This window comes from Halichoerus grypus, chromosome 13, assembly GCF_964656455.1.
Source record: "Halichoerus grypus chromosome 13, mHalGry1.hap1.1, whole genome shotgun sequence".
In the NCBI taxonomy this organism is placed as follows: domain Eukaryota; kingdom Metazoa; phylum Chordata; class Mammalia; order Carnivora; family Phocidae; genus Halichoerus; species Halichoerus grypus.
In genome coordinates, this window is record NC_135724.1 from 86,488,324 (window position 1) to 86,501,900 (window position 13,577).

Consider the following 13,577-nt stretch of genomic DNA (forward strand, 5'->3'; position numbering starts at 1 on the left):
CAGAGGGAGGCAGGAGACCAGAGCAGTTGGAGGTGGTGTGGCAAAGCCGAGGGAGCAAATGCAATGTAGGGCCAAAAGCCAAGGAATGTGAATGGCATGCAGAAGAAGAAAAGATAAGGAAGAGCCTCCAGAAGGAACAGGCACGTTAACACCTTGGAGTTAGCCCCATAAGACTCACTGTGGACTTCTGACCTCCATAACTGTAAGATGATAAATTGGTGCAGTTTTAATCCACCTAATTTGTGGCAACTTGTTACAGAAGCAATAGGAAGCTAATACAGGCAGGGTGGCCAATGGAAAGAGAATAAGATCAGGTTATGAGGTCCCTGTCTATCACTCCAAGAGAGTTGGCCTGGCCAGTCTGCAGGTTCTAACCCCCTGGCCACAGTAATAGGTTAATAAAAGAACACGTGACCCCATTCTGCCCAATGAACATTGGCCCTGGGAATTTTGCATGATTCTGTCTTTGGGGATTGCCAAGCTGGTCAGAATGGAAGCCTGGAGCTGTAGGGGGCCATCTTTGCTACCACATAAGGAGGACTTGCCTGGTGATGTAGTCAACACAGAATAGCAGAGCTAAGAGATGTAGAGGGACTGGGTCCCCAAGTCTAATACATTCTTTAGCCAATTTGTATAACAAGCCTTTTGTGCCACTTGAAATGGAGACTCATGGGGAGGAGTGGGGATGATTTTTTTATTTTTTAAAGTAGGCTCCACACCCAACATGGGGCTTGAACTCAGGATCCTGAGATCAAGAGTCACATGCTCTTCTGACGGAGCCAGTCAGGCGCCCTGAGTGGGTATGATTTTTATTGGACAGGGATGACACCTGTTCTTCTCAAGCTCACTCACAGGCTCACATTGGCTGGTGTCAGTTCCTCCCTGGCTGTGGCAGGAGACTTTGGTTTTTGCTACGTGGGCGTCTCCATAAATTGCCGGAGTGTCCTCATGACATGGCAGCTGGCTTCTGCCAGAGTGAGCTGTCTGAGGGAGAGAAAGCAAGAGTGCCAGCCCAAGATGAAAGCCGAAGGCTTTTTAGTAACCAAATCTTGGAAGTGACAGACCATCATCTCTGCCATATTCGATATGTTTGAAGCTCGTCACGAAGCCCAACCCAGTCACAAGGGGACTAGAGTTAAGCTTCACTTTTTTTTTTTTTTTAATTTTAAGTAAACTCTGTGCCACACATGGGGCTTGAACTCACAACCCGGAGATCAAGAGTGGCATGCTCTACCTACTGAGCCAGCCAGGCGCCCCCAGTTTCAGCTTCTCAAAGGGAGACATATCAGAGGATTTGGTGGGCCATCGTTTTTAAAGCATCAGACCACCAAAAGTCCCCCCTGATATCTCATTCATGAGATTTGGGTCACGTGGTTATACCTGAGCCAGTCACTGGTAAGGGGAATGGATTCTCCTAAGATTAGTCACTTCTGGGGGCTGGGCTCAGTTTCCTTGGGGCTCAGGGCTGCTTGGGGGAAGGGAAATGCCTGAACACAATCGGTATTCTGGGAGAAAGGAAGGAATGGGTGCCAGTGCGGGGCCGGTGGTGAGTATGCCATAGGCAGTATGCTGGGGTAACTGGGAGGGCAGCGGGGAGGTTTCAACGCAAGAGGAGCTAAATTTAATAATTAAGTCCCAGATTCTTTAGTGGTTTACATTTACCAGAAGAAGGAGAATCAGATGAGTGGTGTTTCCTTTCTGAGTTGGAACCCTGTTTTGTCCCCTCTGCCCTAGAAATTTTGTAATTTGTGTTCTCTACGGAGACACAATAATCTTTTTTATCACTGAGTCTTTGCAAAAATACTAACTATTTCATAATGAAAGTCAAGGTTGTGCTAATTAAAGGATCTAAACATGAAGCCCCAACGGTTTTTTTTTTTAATTGAAGTGAAATTCACATAACATAAAATTAACCATTTTAAAGTGAACCTTCAGTGGTATTTAGTACATTCACAGTGCTGGGCAGACACCACCTCTGTCGAGTTCCAAAACGTTCACACACTCCTCCACCCCCAGAACAACCCCAGACCTATTAGCAGTCACTCCCCATTCTCCCTTCCCCCAGCCCCTGGCAACCGCCAGTCCGCTTTCTGTCTCTATGGATTTGCATGTTCTGGGTGTTTCATATAAATGGAATCATCTAATATATGGCCTTTTGTGTCTGGCTTCTTTCACTTAGCATCATGTTTTTGAGGTTCATTCATGATGGTATATATCAGAACCTCATTCTTTTTTTATGACTGAATGATATTCCATTGTATGGATATACATTTTGTTTATCCATTCACCCAGTTATGGACATTTGGGATGTTTCCACCTTTTGGCTACTGCGAGTAGTGCTGTTCTTGAACAGGTATGTACATATATTATTTTGAGTGCCTGTTTTCAATTTTTTGGGAGGGTGTACACCTAGGAATGAAATTGCTGGGTCATATGGTACTTCTGTGTTTAACTCCTGATGAACGGGCTGTTTTCTTTCTTTCTTTCTTTCTTTTTTTAAAGATTTTATTCATTTACTTGTTGGAGAGAGAGAGAGAGTACAAGCAGGGGGAGCGGAAGAGGGAGAGGGAGAAGCAGGCTCCCTACTGAGCGGGGAGCCCGATGCGGGGCTCGATCCCAGGACCCCAGGATGATGACCTGAGCCGAAGGCAGACGCTTAACGACCAAGCCACCCAGGGGCCCCTAGTTTACTCTGTTGTAAGAATACAGTATATAATACATATAACCTATGAAATATGTTTAACTCTTTATGTTACCAGTAGGCTTCCAGTCGACAGTAGGCTATTGCAGGGGTTGGCGCCGCCCCGCCTCCCCCTCCCCGCCGTGTTGTTCAAGGGTCAACTGTATATCTCTTCTACCTTGTCATTCATTTCCCTGCTTCTCCAGGAGTGCATTAAAAATTTTTTTTCTTTTTTTTTTTTTAGTAATCTCTGTGCCCAACATGGGGCTTGAACTCATGACCCCGCGATCGAGAGTCACATGCTCTTCTGACGGAGCCAGCCAGAAGTCCCCGGGAGTGGATTTAAAAAACACAACACACAGGGGCACCTGGTGGCTCAGTCGGTTAAGCATCCACTCTTGGTTTTGACTGGGGTCATGATCTCAGGGTCTTGAGATCAAGCCCCACGAGATTCTCTCTCCCTCTCCCTCTGCCACCCCCTCTGCCAACCCGCACCCCCTCACACAGACACGTGCTCTCTCTCAAATACATAAACAAACAAAATCTTTTTTAAAAAACACAATACATACAGACACCACACATGTAACTCCATTTAGAATCTGTTAAATATTTATTAATTCACTTAAAATATTAAGGAGGGTGCCTAGGTGGCTCAGCTGGTTAAGCAACTGACTCATGATCCCAGCTCAGGCCTTGATGTCAGGGTCGTGGGTTCAAAGCCCCACATTGGGTTCTGTGCTGGACATGGAGCCTACTTAAAAACAAAAAACAAACGAACAAAAACACAAGCATCTATTAAGTGTCAGGCAGTGTTCTACGCTTTATAACTGTAAAGTCCCTGCCTTTGCTGGGCTTACCTCTAGACTTCTGGTGTAAGGAAACAAGTGATAAAGAATCCACCAAATATATATCTAGTAGTGACACGTGGTATGAAGAAAAATAAAGCAGATTATGGGGGTACAAAGTGATGAGGTAGGGTGCTGTTGTACACAACAGGGTGCTCAGGGAAGCCTTCTCCACTAAGAAGGATCGTCCAAAATGAGCCCAAAGATCCAAATAAGGTGAAGGACTGAGCCATGTGTCTGCCTGGGGGAAGGGCATCCCAGGCAGAGGGAGCAGCAAGTGCAAAGGCCCTGAGGTGGGGGTGTGCTTGGCATGTTGGAAGACTATCAAGGAGGCCAGTGTGTGGGGGCTGGGATAAACAAGCACAAGAGTGGAAGGAGGAGAAGACTGATGAGGTAGTGAAGGTCCAGATGTTTAAGACCTTATAAGTCAAGGTAAGCATGCAGTGCTTATTATTAAGATGTGAGAGCTATGGGAGTATTTTTTAGAAGGGGAGCCACAGGCTATGACCTGTGTTTTTTTTAAACTGGATGTTGTTTGGAAAATAGGCCCAGTGGGGTAAGAGTGTAAGCATGGAGACACAGGAGGGGTGCCAGGCAGGCATGGGAGACAGGATGCGGCTGGGATCATGAGAGTGCGAGTCCCTACGTGGGAGAAAAGCAAGGTTAGGAAGGTGAGCGGGGACCATGAGAGCATTCAGGGCAGAGAGCCAGGTGGCAGGAGTGTCTCCGGAAGGAGGAAGTGAGGAAGTCTGCTGCTAAGGCCAGAAAGGTGGGCTTCTGCAGTGGGGCCGCCATGGCAGATGTTGAGGAAAGTATTTCTCTGAAGCAGTGGGGCTCAGGAGACAAGGGGAGTGGAGGAAGGGGAGGTGGGGGCAGGCACCTCTGTTCAGTGGAGGGCAGTGCAGGAAGGCAGAGGTAGCCCAAGGCGGGTGAGCACCAGTAGAGGATTACTTTTGTAAAGATGAGAGGTAATTGTAGAGTTTACTTAAAAAAAAAAATTTTTTTTAAACATTAAAAATTAAATGAAAAAAAAAAGACATATTTAGGGGCCCCTGGCTGGCTCAGTTGCTATAGCATGCAACTCTTGATCTCCAGGTGGTAAGTTCAAGCCCCATGTTGGGTATAAAGTTTATTTTTATTTTATTTTATTTTTTTAAAGATTATTTATTTATTTATTTGACTGAGAGAGACACAGAGAAGAGGGAACATAAGCAGGGGGAGTGGGGGAGGGAGAAGCAGACTCCCCACTGAGCAGGGAGCCTGATGCGGGGCTCGATCCCAGGACCCTGAGATCATGACCTGAGCCAAAATCAAGAGTCAGGCGCCTAACTGACTGAGCCACTCAGGTGCCCCTATATATATATATATATATTTTTTTTTTTTTTTTTTTTTTTTGAGAGAAAGAGAGAGCACAAACTGGGGGAACAGCAGAGGGAAAGGGAGAAGCAGGCTCCCCACTGAGCAGGGAGCCCGATGCGGGGCTCGATCCCAGGACCCTGGAATCATGACCCGAGCCAAAGGCAGACGCTTAACGACTGAGCCACCCTAAAGTTTATTTTAAAAAAAATAAAAAATAGGGCGCCTGGGTGGCTCAGTTGGTTAAGCGACTGCCTTCGGCTCAGGTCATGATCCTGGAGTCCCTGAATCGAGTCCCGCGTCGGGCTCCCTGCTCGGCAGGGAGTCTGCTTCTCCCTCTGACCCTCCCCCCTCTCATGTGCTGTCTCTCTCACACTCTCTCTCTCAAATAAATAAATAAAATCTTTAAAAAATAAATAAATAAATAAAAAATAAAAAATAATTAAAAGTTTTAAAAAGATGAGAGGTGTTATGGCATGTTAGTTTGCTGAAGAGAATGAGCCAGAAGAGAGCAGAGCACTGGGGATGTCCCTCAGTAGGAGAGAAAAGGGAGGATCTAGACAGAACAGTGGACCCTTCTACAAGCCCAAATGTTTCTATGGATGAGCCTGCTACTGAACTTTGAATTTGAACTCCTTAGGGTTTATCTAATGATCTAAGAACATCTCCCATGTTCTCTTAGCTCCAAAGCCATCTGGCAGTAGTTTGTTATTCATTACTACTTTTTTTATTATGGTAAAATATACATAAAATTTACCATTTTAACCATTCTTTTTTTTTAAAAAAAAAGATTTATTTATTTGAGAGAGAGAGAGCTCGTGAGTGGAGGGGAGGGGCAGAGGGAGAGGGAACCTCAAGCAGATTCCACGCTGAGCGTGGAGCTCGATGTGGGGCTCAATCCCAGGACCCTGAGATCACGACCTGAGCCAAAATCAAGAGTCAGGCGCCTAACTGACTGAGCCACCCAGGTGCCCCCATTTTTTTTTTTTTTTTGAGAGAAAGAGTGAGAGCACAAACAGGGGGAACAGCAGAGGTAGAGGGAGAAGCGGGCTCCCCGCTGAGCAGGGAGACTGATGCAGGACTTGATCCCAGGACCCTGAGATCATGACCTGAGCTGAAGGCAGATGCTTAACCGACTGAGCCACCCAGGCACCCCCATTTTAATCATTTTTTTAATTAAAAAAAAGATTTTATTTATTTATTTGACAGAGAGAGAGATAGCGAGAGAGAGAACACAAGCAAGGGGAGTGGGAGAGGGAGAAGCAGGCTTCCCACAGAGCAGAGAGCCTGATGCAGCGCTCGATCCCAGGACCCTGAGATCATGACCTGAGCTGAAGGCAGATGCTTAACCGAATGAGCCCCCCCAGGTGTCCCCATTTTAACCATTCTTAAGTGTACAGGTCATTGGCATTAATTACATGCACAGTGTTCTGCAACCGTCACAACTATTTCTCACACTTTTTCATCACCCCAGTGAATATCAACTCTTATTTGTTGGGTGAATTCCTAGTACAGGATGGTTCTGTTGGTCGGTGCTTTCACTGCCATGGAAAAGGCAGGTTATGACAACTGTATGTTCCTGGTCACTCTGCTCCGATATTAGTGCAAAGTAGATAAAGGGGGTAGAGGAGGGAGTGGGGAACACCCGGCGGAAGTGCACTAGGATGTCCGTCTTCCAGAGAATAATTGGAAGATGAATATTCCTTGCATGATCCTCAGGCTAGCCCATACACAGAGGCTGTTCCCTGAGCTGTAGCAACTCATGAACACTGGGCTTAGCCTAGGCGTTGAGAAGTTATGAATCTACCTCCTCAGTCCCGGCTACCTAGGTTTTCTCAAGAGGCCAAGTTGGCATCAGCCCAGCCTCGTTTTTGTCATTGTAGGTGGGCCTCTCATCTCTGCCACTTCTAACTGCAGAAAGTAGCACAAAGCACTCAGGCCTCCAAACGCCAGGACACCACGGCCTCTTTAGGTGGGAGGAGACAAAGGCCAGAAGGGGAAGGGTCTGCGGGAGACACATGGGCGCGAGCTCCCACACATACCATCATGACTCCCTTCCCTACAACCTCTTGCCTTTCTTTCCCTCTGGGCCAATACAGAAGGGTAAGCTCAGCCTACTCTTATTTTTCATTTGGAAGAGGATGGAGAGGAGTGGGAATGGGTCCATTACTCAATTACTAGAGGTCAGTTTACAGAAAACAACTTCCAAAGCTTGGCATGAAATAGCCTATGTTTAAATGTAGTCCGTCCATTCAGTGGAAACTTATTCAGCCTTAAAAGGGAAGGGAATGCTGCAATATGCTATGACATGGATGAATCTTGAAGACATTTTGGTGAGTGAAGGTAGCTAGACACAAAAGGACAAATATTGTATGATTCCACTTCTATAAGGTACTTCAAGTAGTCAAATTCGTAGAGACAGAAAGTAGAAGGGTGCTTACTAGGGGCTGGGGGGTGAAGGGGGGGAGGGAGGAAATGGGTAATTAGTGTTTAAGGGGGACTGAGTTTCATTTTGGAAGATGAAGAAGTTCTGGAGCTGGATGGTGGTGGTGGCTGCCCAACAATGTGAATGTACTTGATGCCACTGAACTGCACACTTAAAAATGGTTACAATGGTAAATTTTATGTTGTGTATATTTTGCCACAAGAAAAAGAAATAGCCCAAGTGGCAGAAAATAGATTAGTGGTTGTCAGGGGCTGAGGAAGGGGGAATGGGGATTGATTGCCAATGGTTATGGGATTTCCTTCTGGCATGATGGAATGTTCTAAAATTATATTGTGGTGACGGTTGCACAACTCTGCAAATATACTAAAAACCACTGAATTGCACACATTTGAAATAGGTGAATTACAGAGAATGGGAATTAGATCTCAACAAAGCTGTTAAAAGAATAGTCCAAGGAAAAGTGCTAAATTAACAGATTCTTTTCCTTCATTTGCTTTCATTCTCCCTCTCCTTCCTCCTTTCTTGGCCTTCATGTGTTTGGACATTATCAAGAACCTACTGTCTGCTTTTTCCCTTTTTACATCTAGCATTGAGTATTCTGCTGACCTTTAATGCCCTTGAAGGCCTGGGGGAAAGGAAAGGTTATTAAGGTCAGGCTGGAATAAATGTTGTGTTTGTAAAGTGGTATAATAATATTGCCCAATAAAAATGAGATCAAAGGGGGCACTGGGTGGCTCAGTTGGTTAAGCGTCTGCCTTCGGCTCAGGTCATGATCCCAGGGTACTGGGATCGAGCCCCACATCAGGTTCCCTGCTCCATGAGAAGCCTGCTTCTCCCTCTCCCACTCCTCCTGATTGTGTTCCCTCTCTCGCTGTCTCTGTCAAATAAATAAATAAAATCTTTAATAAAAAAAAAGAGATCAAAGGGTTTAACCAGGCCTATGAGGAGGAAAAGTTGAAAATCATAGTCTCGCAGACCATACCAAAAATCTGGATGAAAGCTAAAGTTCCAGCCCCGAGCCTAACCATCTTATCTCTACAAGCAGGGGTTAGGCCATTCAGCATGTGGCCTGTTCTCCTTTCATTTTCCTGCAACATAACCTCTGAAAGTTCCCTTCCCGGCGCCTGGCTGGCTTAGTCAGTGGAGCATGTGACTCTTGATCTCCGGGTTGTGGGTTCGAGTCCCACGTTGCATGTAGAGATTCCTTAAAAATAAAAATCTTAAAAAAAAAAAGTTCTCTTGCAACTTGAGAACATCTAGTGCAGCCCTCATGGTGCATGAGGGACAATGAGGATGACTTTCCCAAGATCATATGACTACATTTCTGGAGAATCAGTGTGTGTGTGTTACTCAGGGTCCTCCAGAGAAACATTACCAGTAGGAGATATATATATCCATAAATAGATTTATTATAAGGAATTGGCTCATGTATTTATAGAGGCTCAGAAATCCCACAATCTGCCATCTGCAAGACCCAGGAAAGCTGATGGGGTAGTTCAATTCCAAGTCCAAATGCCTGAGAACAAGGACCATTGATGGTGTTAGATTCTAGTCTGAGGGCAGAAGACTGATGACCCAACTCAAGTGGTCAGGCAGAGAACTCTCCCTTCTTCTGCATTTTTGTTCTAGTCAGGGCCTCAATGAATTGGATGGTACCCACACACACTGGGGAGGGCAATCTGCTTTACTCAATCTACCAACTCAAGTGGTAATCTTTTCTGGAAACCCCCTCACAGACACACCCAGAAATAATGTTTCAACAGATATATCTGGGCATCCCATGGCCCAGTCAAGTTGACACATAACATTAACCATCACAACCAGCTTTGCAGAAAATACACGTGGTGCTATTTTCATCAGGATGCTTTTAGCAGTCCTGAGTGAGATGATCAAGAATTTGGAGGTTTGAAAGTCATCATATTGTTAAAGGTAGGCTTCTCAGCTTTCTTTGGAATACTGGGAGTCCTCTTGTTAAAGAAAAAAAAAAGTTTAAATAGATTTTTCTTATTACCCCATCCCTGATTGTGATAGATTCCAAAAAAGGGCCACAAAATCTTTCCTCCCTGTATGCCTATCCTTTGCAAAGTAATTTTGCAGCTTGTTGCATCAAGAGGTGGAGTCTATGTCCCCACCCCTCAAATCTGGGCTTGGCTTTGACTAATGTGACATTAGAAAATGTGACACAAGAAGAGACATGAAAAGTGCCCGTGTGTGTATAAGGGCTTGCCTTCTCTTGCTGCTCTTGGGGCCCTTGGGACCACCGCCACGTGAATGAGCCCAGGCCAGCCTGCAGGATGATTAGAGATATGTGGCCAAGTTGTGTTGATCATCCCCAGCTGATCCAGAGCCAACTGCCAGACATGTCAGTGAGGTGATTCTAGACCATCCACCTCCAATCAAGTCAGCCCAGAAAAGAATTGTTCAGTCAACCTATAGAATTTTAAAGAAAAAAAAAGTTTGTTGTTTTAAGCTGCTATGTTGGGGGGGAGTTTGTTACACAGCAAATGCTAACCAATACACAAATATTTAGGATGTTCTTAAAAAAACTTACAACAACTTTAAAAAAAAAATGACGTGTTGAGATTATTAGAAATTGCAGTAACAGGGGAGCCTGGGTGGCTCAATCGGTTAGGCGGCCGGCTCTTGGTTTCTGCTCGGGTCATGGTCTCAGGGTCGTGGGATCAAGCCCTGGGTCAGATTCCATGCTCAGTGGCGAGTTGGCTTGGGTTTCTCTCCCTCTGCACCCCCCCAACTCACGGGCACATATGCACACACACTCTCAAATAAATAAATAAATTGTAAAAAAAAAAAAAAAGATGAAAGAAATTGTAGTAACAGGATTCCTGAGTCATTTTCAGGATACCAGAAGCCTATCCGTTGCTTATTTGATGCATGAACACTTGTCCGGTGTTGACACGCTGAGGACAGAAATGAGCCACGTGTGCAATGGAAGAGAACAGGCGTCCTGATCACGGGAGAGCGAATCCAGCTCTCACAGGGCCTCAGCAATCACCTCCACAAACCTGCTGAAGTCTGGTGACTAAGAGTAGTTCCCCAGGAGGCCCCTTGTGGTTTCCTGGCTTCAGCGTCTCTGACGAACCAGACCAGCACTTTCCCGAATGCCTGTATCACAAGCTATTAACTGGAAGAGAAGTAAGCTTTATCCGTGGGTAAATGTGAACTCTGCCCCAATCACGCGCGATGGAAACACATGGGTAAAGCAGGCTAGTTGTCCCGTTGTCCCTCTCACTGCCTAGAAGTGTTTGGGTCATCAGGGGGTGACCTTGGATGTTGGCCCCACCATTCTGGCCTGTGGCTGGTAGTCATTAGCAGGTCTAAATAGGAACCATATGCCATTTCAGGCCCGAATAAGCAAACGTGTATAGACTGAGAACTAGTCTATCAAATCAAGTGAGCTCGGGTTTATTAAATGCCTACTGCAGACTAAGTCTGTAGGTGGTGGGGGTGAATGGGTCCACCTGTTTCCCTGGCTCCTCTATTTGGCTGATCTAGCATTTCCACACAAAACCATACAAAGGTGGCAGAAAGGGAAGTGTATGTGTGTAAGAAGGGAAGTGTGTGTGTGTGTGTGTGTGTGTGTGTAAGAAAAGCTCCTGAAACTGGCCTTTTCTCTTTCTATGGGAATCAGGATTTACTGTTAGAGTTTGAGAATGACAGTTTGTGGTGAAAAAAACAAAACAAAATTAAAGTGGTAGGGACAGTAATTGATCTTCCTTTGGGAAACAGGGAAGGGAAGTAGGTGAGGGAGTTAGTGGCGAGTGACCTTGGGTGGCTCACGCCACTTCTCTATTCCAGTGTCACCCTCTCTACAATGGTGTGAGCACCAAAGGAAATCCTACAAATAAAAGTGCTTTGTAAACCATGAAGCGTTATATAAACAGTAGTTACTCTTACCGATGCCTTAACATTCTATTATTTTTTTTATAAAAGGTAATATGTGCACATGGTAAAATAAATTTTCTTTTTTTTTTAAGATTTTATTTATTTATTTGTTAGAGAGAGAGGGAGGGAGAGAGAGACAGAGAGCGAGCACAAGCAGGGGGAGCGGCAGGCAGAGGGAGAAGCAGGCTCCTTGTTGAGCAAGGAGCCTGGCGCAGGACTTGATCCCAGGACCCCGCAATCAGGACTTGCTAGCTCTAACAGTTAATGAGCATGACCTTAGGCAAAGTGACGTAACCTCTTTATGCCTCAGTCTCCCCACCTGTCACATGGGAATAATAATCCTATCTACTTCATAGGGTTATACAGGTTTTCTCAACCAACCTTGGCACTATTGACATTTGGGGCTGGATAATTCTTTGTGGTTGGGGTGGGGGCAGTCCTGTGCATTGTGGGTGTTTAGCAGCATCCCTGGCCTCACTCACAAGATGCCGGTAGCATCTTCAATTGTGACAATTTCCTCTTCAATTGTGACAACCAATAGTATCTCTAGACATTTCCAAATGTGCCCTGGTGGGGGGGGGAACGCAAAATTCTCCCCTTCCATTGCGAATCAGCAGGTATTGTGAGGATTAAATGAGTGAGTTATTATGTAGAAAGCACTTAGAACAGAGCTGGTCCATACTGAATGCTGTGTAGTAAGGGCCTGCAATTAGTTTCATTCTCATTCTCTAGTCCTGGCCTACCTTATGGAAAAGGAATAGTATGGATAATATAGGGGCTTAAGCAAGACAGTGAGTATTGTTAAGCCCATATCTGATTCCACTCTGGAACAAGATTCCAAGTCCTTCTTCTAAGATGATAGGTCAGCAATGCCAGTATTAATTATAGTCTGATCCCTCTGGGGGTTCCACTGTAGGGTTCCCAGTATCTTGTAGCAAACGCAACACCATCCCATGCTAATGGCCACTTGAGCCATCACTAGCGATGCGCACATCCATTTTAAATCCCCTCCTGCATTCTCCACATGGTGCCTGCTTCAAATCTCTGGCTTTCCATAAATCCGTGGCCCCTGAAACAACAGGCTGCCCACAAAATTCACCCAAAATGGGGGGCGAGTGAAAACAAAAAGAGAGAATGAGGAAAAACAAAAGGCCGCGTTTCTTTAAATTTCTGGCTCTGCACAGCACAAGCATTTCCAATGAAAAATAAAGAATTCTTTCTTCTGTGTCTATTTCAGCTGGCATCAGCTTTTGCTTCATGAATAATGTCACCGCATCATTATTCTGTCCCACAAGGTAAAACAAAATGAGCAACTTAACAACCAGAAGCGTGCTTGTGTGGAGGAAAGGCTCATTTAAAAGCTTTTCAGATAATGTGGCTGTTGTTTCCTATTATTTTGCCACGACCTCCCCCACCCAAGTTTTTTCAAACCTATGGGAAAGTTGTTACTTTGCACACAAGGTGTATAAATAATGCCCTCCTGGAAGGGCTCCACACCATACACGGTTTCTTTTTTTATTGCTTGTAGTCTTTTGGGATTCCTGGAGTGTCTACAAATAGATTAGCCTCTAAGAATTCTGAGTAACCATGGTTAGAAAAAAACACTGGTTTAATTAGCCATGGTCCTATTTTTGAAATTACATCTGCTCTTTTTTTTTTTTTTTTAAATGAGGATTGATCTATGCAAAAACTTGAAGAGGATGGATTTTGGGGGGGTGCATGTGAGTTTTGATTTGAATTAATTTTTGTGCTTTTGAAAGTGAAATCAAGAGTATTGAGTGAATAATGTGTCATCATACATTAAACATGATCAAATGAAGACAGTTGAAAAGAAATGATTGGAGAAAAATGAATTGCTGGAAATACTGGATCATCTGATGTGTGCTGCCGTACTGAGAGATAGCAAATCACCCTTTGCATTTCGGCTTTGCGCGGCTGCATCCGTTTTTCAGCCCCAAATCCTCAGACTTGATGAATCATTGAAGGGATAAAAATTATAGGGTCATGCGGCTCACTGAAGGGTCATTGAAAATCAGAAAGCAAGTGTGGAATTCACAGGACTAGGCTCCCAAGTTTGAAAGTCTCTATATGCTTCCTCATTTGACACTTTCTTCATTTCTGAAATCGTGTTTGAGATGGCCACAACTATTTTTGAAATTTAAATTTTAGCAATATTTCTCAGTGTCAGAACGCTTTCAGAACAATGTTCTTCATTGCCTTTGATGACAACTCGCCAGTGACACTTGTTGATTTGGTTTAAATGGCTGCCTAAAAATCATTTAGGAAGCATTCAAAAATTTAAATTCTATTGGATATAATATTTCTGATTTCAGCATTTGTCTTTAAA